Consider the following 8,149-nt stretch of genomic DNA (forward strand, 5'->3'; position numbering starts at 1 on the left):
AAAACAAAACAGGTATAGGAGTGGTCTCAAAAAAATAACTGGGACGTAAAAGGATATTAGACAGCGTTGATACAGAGTGATTAGAGGTATAGTGTACGCGCTTTATGAGAAGAGAGTGAGTTTAACGCCGCTTTTAACAGTATTCCAGTTATATCGCGGCGTGTCAGCTTAATGTGGGAGGAAAGGCCGAAGTGACGCAGGTCTTAGACGTTTACCACTTCGGTGAAACCCACGAGCACGGGTATGGTGCTGACAAACCTAGAAACATAATCGGGGCGAACCGGGATTCGAAAGAGTTGGGATTTCGATACACTGCGCGCGGCTATGGAAAATATTCCATCCTGTCTATGAGGTCACATTATTCTCCGAACCATTCATAACTATCACAGTCAGGGCGCCCATATAATTTACCTTGATGAATCGTTCCACTGACTACATGTGGCTATCGACAGATGGACAAAAATCACCCATGGTACCATCAGGTAAAGGTAATCGTGTCATTGTTTTGCACGCTGCAACACATGGTATGGAGCTCATTGATGGATGTGAGCTAGTTTTCGAGGCGAAAACGAAAACTGGTGATTTTCATAAGGACATTATAGGAGGTGATGTGTTCATACACTGGTTAGAACTTCAGCTATTGCCCATTTTAAACAACGTCAGTGTCATTGTCATGGATAACGCCAGTTAATATAACGTCCGGGAATCAGATACTGTCGCCCCAACCATGAAGTCTGAAGGCTGCGTATACAGGAACATATGACATTGTCGACTTCAGGCCATATGAAACGAAAGTTCAACTCATGGAGAAAATTCGGCTGAATAAGAAACCAGTAGAGAACAACAAATTTGTGTTGTCGGGACAACACGGTTACGTTGTCTTCCGTACGCCAGTCAAACATTATGAGCTCAACCCTGCTGTGCCCAACTTGGCTAAGTGTAAAGGGTTCGTGGCAAGACATAACACAACATTCAAAAGTACAGATTCATATACGTCATCAGCGGTGATAGATGCTACCTCAAGAAACCATCTGTAGAACAACAAATACTTCTGGATTCCAAAACCGCAACCTTCCAATACTCATCCCGTTTCTTAGCTCTTAACTATTCCATCATGTTTCCAAGCAAATATAATGCAGTACATATCCTAAATTACTACCCTATCAACGCATGTCAATTAACTACAATAACAGCAATATTTTGAGACCACCCCCAACTCAGTGACATTTGCACCAGGGAGAATGCACGGGACTGTGTAAGGTCATCACCTCGGGACAGGTGTTAGGTAATAACCTCAGGTTACGAATATTTTCCAAGTTGATCATCATTTTACCTGTAAAAGTACATTTTAAGGGTAATCACAGTGTCAGTTAGGGCAGGCTAGATTAGGGCAATTTGCGTTATTTTGATATATGCTCTTTTTATAATCCTATGACTCGTATTTATTAAATGAATCCAGAAAAGCAGTTTCCGACAGTACTTCAGCTATGCCGATTTACGCTTAGACGGAACCCAGTCAAAACAATGGCCACGAGAGGGGCACGAGTCGTTATTCGGCTTATCCCGGAATAACACGAGTTGGTCACGAATGCGTAATGTTATCAATATTTGACGTCATGAACAATGAATGACGTCAGATGGTATTGTTCTAAACAATACAATAGTATGGCGTCATATGGCCATAACTGACCATTTAGCATACGCATATATAAGGTATTTACCCGTATAAAATTATGAGAATGTTCCCCATGATATAAAAAAGACATGTAATCACATGTATTTTGATAAATATGAATGGCCCATTATAACCAGTAAATATGTTGCTAATATGTTTACTAATTAAATTGTAGTAACAGCGGCTTTTCACCGCGGGGATGTTGGGCGGTGAGAAACACGCGCGACAATCGTCATCCCCGGAATAGTACGGATTTCACCGAGTTGTACCGGAAGTGAGCAACTCGACAAAATGGCGATCACCACTGGGTGGTCGTTTGCAGCATTGGCTGCTTGTTTTTTGCTCTTTACCTGGAAGGATTTGACACAGTCACAAGAAATTAATATAAATGCTCACAAGGACATCAAGGCCCCCAAACTTGCGCAGTTTGCGGGCCCCACAATAAGATTTATGTTCTGGTATGTGCGTTCTGAGCGATGTAGACAATGCAGTGCAAGACATGGCTTCATTTCGTGATAAGACAAACGTGTTGCGCAGTATAGAATATTTGTGTTTGATTATGTTGTGATATTGTAGAATCTCATTGCCACGCAGTAGTATCGGGAAGAATCACGTCCACATAATAGAGAATCTACATATTTACTTCTGTTGTGTACATAATACAGTTAGGATGCTAGGGGTAGTTATGTTTTGTCTGCCCCAATTTTAATTCAACACTTGGATCGTGGCAAACATATTCTATAGCCAAAATATTTGCATGACCTATAATAGGCACAGTCAATAATCATCATTAAAATATGTCCCTTTCTATTATAAATTCTTTTTTTAGAAGACATGTATATTTCTGTGTGTCAGTTTCTGCAAATGTATTTAAGTCTGGGAGCACCTTTAGAATACAGTACCACACTTTCTTGTGTTGACGATCTCTGCCGTTGGTCACATTTCTCGAAGATAACACACTGCATTTTAGAAAATTCATTCAGTTCTGATAAGTAAATAGTCATGTGCATTGATGTGTGTTGCCTCAGTGTTCTTTACATTGAATCTACAATGAGTTGTTGTTCGTGTTATAGAATATTTGTCAAATACAAGCATTCTTTTATTTAATTCCCATTCATATATCGCACCTCTTTTATATTTACGCTTTGTAATCTGTTTATTCATGTATAACCTTTGTGTTGCAGTTATTCCTGAGGGTACCGGAAAGTGTTTGACCAGTATGCTCAAGCACTTCACGACCGATTCCCTAGTCTGACGGTTGTTGGCGACAATTACCCTCCGCCACCTGTCAAGGCTATGCTTGCTCAGTTCTTTTCTATCTTTAAACTTGTCCTCATTGGTCTTGTTGTCTCTGGATACAATCCTTTCCCTCTCCTCAACATTGAAACCCCTGCTGCCTACAGATGGGCAACGGAAAATAAGGTGAGACATTTGGCCTTTAGGTAATGAATCTTACGAAAAAAAGTAGTCTGGAAAGCAGCTTCTGTATTTTCATACACAATGTAAAAATCAGAATTTGCTCTCTCTATTTTCATCCCGCTGATAGCATGTTGGACACAAAAAATATTTTCTTTTCAAGGACCCACAGAAGTTGACATGACATATATTTAACATGGGAGTTAAACAAGACTTTTTGTTCCTGAACTTGATAGGATTCACAGGATTCCAGCTTGATTCCTCAGGCTAGCCATGGCTAAAAGCAACAGCTGTGTGGCAGACTCTCCTCCCACATAAACCTTTTTTATTTTGTCATACCAGCCGACCTGCAGTGAAGCAGAAAACTAAAATATATATTGAATTGCTCCTTTTTTTTCTTTCTTTTTTTCCCACCATTGGATAGGTATTTTCCTGTGAAAATATGACTCTTTGCAGGGATGTGAAATCTCCGCGGAAACGCGGAAAATCACGTTTTTTAAAACACTAGTCCTCATAAAAAATCATCATCCGCGTAAAAATATAATCAAAGATTAAAAAAAAAACTCCCGAAAAATATGATCGCAAATCCGGACAACCGTCTCTGATTGTCCTGTTTTCGATCAGAAATTTCATCAGCATAGGTTTTCGGACATCATACATTCTCTATCACAAATACTTGCACTATAACGTGGGGTGTGACGTCACACAGAAATTGTAAATACTCACAGTCAGATGATGGCTTGTTTTTAAGATAAAGTTGTCTTTTAGCCTGTAAGTGAATGAGATGATTTGTCTTCTTGATATCTTCAGGAGAAAACACTTGTAATACATAGCATTTACTTTGTGTGTGACTGCGATCAATCAGTGTATCAGCATGATCAGGAAGTGGATTTTTGCATCGGTGTATGCTCCCCCCCACTTATTGAAATATTCAGCCTGGTATATATATTGCTCCCATTCTATTGCAGATATATGCCTGCCTCATGGTGTTTTTCATTAGCAATGCTGTAGAAGGGCAACTCATTTCTACAGGGGCTTTTGAAGTTTCTTTCAATGGTGAGTTGGAATGTCATGTTTGTCTGATTCCCTTGCAGTACTAATAGATGTCGTTCTATTGTTTGTGTGCAGTTATAGTTATGTCAATGTTCCAGGTGGCTGGTAACAATATAAGAATGATCATAATTGTTGTCACACCATGCCCAAGGCCTGTAGGATTCCAAGGTATATCAGTTAACTGCAATATGCTTTTTAAACAATACATATTCTGGTATGTTGGGTTAAAATGTGTGTATCGTCTAACGTAACCTCTACAAAGAAATTCATTCACAAATGTACCCGTGAAGATCCGGAGTAGAATAGGTCTTCAGCATCCCATTCACGCAGTAAAAGGCGACTATGCTTGTCGTAAGAGGCGACCAACAGAATTGGGTGGTCATGCACATGATATCAACCACTGGATTGTCTGGTCCAGACTCGATTATGTACAGACCACTGTCATAAAGCTGGAATATTGCTGAGTGCGACGTAAAACATCAAACCAAACCAAAAATAATTCACAAATGATGTTTGTGAACTGGATTGAAAAACAGAGAAAAAGCGGAAGCGATTTTTCCCTAACATTATTATCTCCCCTGCATCCATGACTACAAAATGGCAGCAACTGACCATGCTGAGTGATATTTACTTCAGTGTGTAAAACATAGGATCTGCATGTACAAAGAGTGTCAATCACTGTGAAACACTTTGACTCACGATACAGTAAACTACATTTATATAACAAACATGCTTATAACATGTGTAACGACCTGACAGATATGGACCCGTGAAGATACGGGGTAGAATTGGTCTTCAGCAACCCACACTTGCCGTAAATAGGTGACCAAGCTTGTCGTAAAAGGGGACTTACGGGATCGGGTGGTCAGGCTCGCTGACTTGGTTTATACATGTCATCAGTCCCAAATGCGTGGATCGATGCTCATGGTATTAATCACTGCATTGTCTGGTCCAGGCTTGATTATTTACAGACAGCCATCATATAGATGGAATATTGCTGAGTGCGGCGTTAAACAATAGACAAACAAACAAACAATAGTGAACTACGCTTATGGCTAAGTAAAATAAGGGGCCCCTTTGAGTTCGTTATGACCATAGTTTACTGTATATTGCAATGTGTATCCCTGTACAGATATCACTGGATTGTGTGGTCCAGGCTTGATTATTTACAGACCACCGTTACATTGCTGAAAAAATGTTGTGTGCGGCGTTAAACAACAAACAAAGAAACCTGTATCGCAAAACATTTTTTTGTCAACACTCTGCCCTAATAACCTGCATCACGCCAGGTTTTCATGTCCGGTACAAGGTAGTACTTAATCGATATGTTCAAAATTGAGGAGGGCAGTAGGACTTTTCTGATCTTTTTTATTGAAAACAAATGTGATGAAGAAGGAGGATTCCAAGTGACATGTCCAGAATACATTTTTTATTTTCTTTAGCTGAACTGAAATGCAATTACTATAAGGGAGGCATTGCAGACATTAGAGACCCACCTCCTCCCATTGTTCAGAATAACACGGGGCATGGGTGTTCCAGTCATCTAAGGCGTCGCAATTTGCTGTGCAGAGTTGCTACTCTTGGGCACGCCAGAAACCTCTGATTTTGGATTCGAATCTTGGTTCGCCCCGATTATGTTTCTAGGTTTGTCAGCCCCATACCCGTGCTCGTGGGTTTCACCGAAGTGGTAAACGTCTGAGACCTGTATCACTTCGAGCATTCCTCCCACATTAAGCTGACATGCCGTGATATAACAGGAATAACGTTAAAAGCAGCGTTAAACCCAACTCACTCGCTCAGAATAACAAGTTGGTAATACATGTTTCTGTTGCTGGTGCAGATGTGCCTGTCTGGTCGAAACTGGAGACAGGACGTATACCATCCCCCTCTGAGATGTTTCAAATGATTGACAATCACATGAGACTGAGCAACAACCAGCAAGTACAGTAGACCTGGGCCTTGTCTAACACGTCTGATATTTGCCAGGTAAGTACCCCTACTAGCATGTTAACACATTCATTCTCGTGATAGAATTACTCCAGCAGTAGGGATTGTAAAATTAGCCAATGTATATATTGATAGAAAAGACTAAGGTTAGGTACAACATATTGTTTCCCGTTGTCAATTTTGAAATCTGAACTGATTCCCAACACTAACTTGCATATCTTTACCTTTGGTGCTTGTAAGGGAGGTAACTGTTGTGATAACATCGAAACATTTTGGTATCATCAGTTTTCACTGGTTTTGCTGTTGTACTTATAGGCATACAGTTGTGTGTATTTGTCACTCATACCTTAGCATAGACTTAGGACAGTCAGAGCGGTATGGTTGTTGTGTACAACACATCCAGGTAATTGTCCCGAATACTGACATCGATCAACTGTTACATATTGAGTCTTGTCATGAAATAAGTCCACTCCTTACACACGAAGCTGACAGTGCCATAACATGATAGAACTGAAATTTTGTGCGGGGCAGCATTAAACTTAACTCACTCACTGTCTGGACTCGTGAAGATCCGGGTTAGAATTTTTCTTCACATTCCATGCTTGTCGTAAAAGGCGACTTACAGGGCAGGTGGTCAGACTTGCTGACTTGGCTGATTCATGTCATTGTATCCCAATTTTGTAGTTTGATGCTCATGATGTCAATCAGTGAATAATCTGGTCCAGACCCGATTTTGTTTTATTTCTCACAAACTGCCATCATACTGCTGGAATAATACTGTTAAACAGCAGACATACATGCCATGATAGATCTGAAACACTGTGAAATGTGACATTACACCCAACTCACTCACTGACTGTAGTGGCGGTGGGGTAGTCTAGAGGTTAAATCATTCGCTTGTAATAGCAAAATACTCAGGTTCGATTCCCCACATATTTTAATATGTGGTGAAGCCCACTCACTCACTCACTCCCCCACTCACTCAACCAACTCACTCACTCACCCAGAAACTCACCCATCCATCCACTCATTCACCCACTCACTCCCCCACTCACTCTCTCACCCACCAACTCACCCATCAGCCCACTGACTCAAGCACTCACTCACTCACTCCCCCCACCCACTCACTCACTCCCTCACTGTTGCAGATGAGCCCACTTTGACTGGAAGCAAGTTGGCGTGCTGCTGTCCTGAACTCATGAAGGTTCAAGTTCAAAGCCACCCGTGCTGACTTGGACCGGATCCCTGTCAGAGTACAGCCGTCATCCAATTTCCTCTGAAGTTACTGTTGCTCAGCTGGCAAGAATTGCAACTGTTGGCTACAAGGCTTCTTTCTGTCTATTAGTTCAGACAAGAAGAAATCCATTCATGGTTAGAAATCAGCGCTAGAAATTTGTTCAAGAGGTAACTGTTTTATGTAATAATTTATGGTGAATTATGCAATTATGTCAAGTATTCTTGTCATACAGAAAGAACTTGTCTTATGATGTAATGGATAGGGCTGCAACGATACAGGAAGGTCACGATACGATACGCATCTCGATATTCTGGTCACGATACGATACGTATCTCGATACGCAATGATAAAAAACAAGACTTAATGCATGTCAAGTTTGAACCTTTCATGATTTTGGAACAGTCAAAATTATTTTATAATAACAAGACTACTGAAGTTGTTCAGCTTCAAAGTGGAACTTTCTCTAACTTTCTTTAAAAACAATTCAAAGTTCAAACACCAGAAAATAATTAATGTGCTCCACTAGTGATACAACGTCAAAGAATTTTGATGCAATGGTCGAAGAAATTGTATCTGAATGTTTTGTTTTATCAGGAATAATATTTTCAATATCGTGTTACCTTAGTTGCAGCTTTTACTATATATATATTTAAAATTATAAGAACCACAAGTGTAGCATTTTGGTACTGGTGATTGCTGTTGCAGGATATTTTTACGTATGGAACAATTTGACCAGTCACCCTAGGGACTTCCCGTGCTACATGTATTTCGATTGCGAAAACGTTATGTTGACATATATTAGCCAAATTGCCACAAATGTG

The 8,149-nt window shown here is 40.3% G+C and overlaps 1 pseudogene; it reads left to right on the plus strand.

Annotated features, from left to right (window-relative positions):
• Positions 1-1,952: 1,952 nt before the first annotated feature.
• LOC139447626 (thioredoxin reductase-like selenoprotein T1b) lies at positions 1,953-7,582 on the plus strand (annotated as a pseudogene).
• The last annotated feature ends 567 nt before the right edge of the window (positions 7,583-8,149 follow it).

This window comes from Haliotis cracherodii, unplaced genomic scaffold (genome assembly GCF_022045235.1).
Source record: "Haliotis cracherodii isolate W230 unplaced genomic scaffold, xgHalCrac1.p SCAF_7, whole genome shotgun sequence".
NCBI lineage: Eukaryota > Metazoa > Mollusca > Gastropoda > Lepetellida > Haliotidae > Haliotis > Haliotis cracherodii.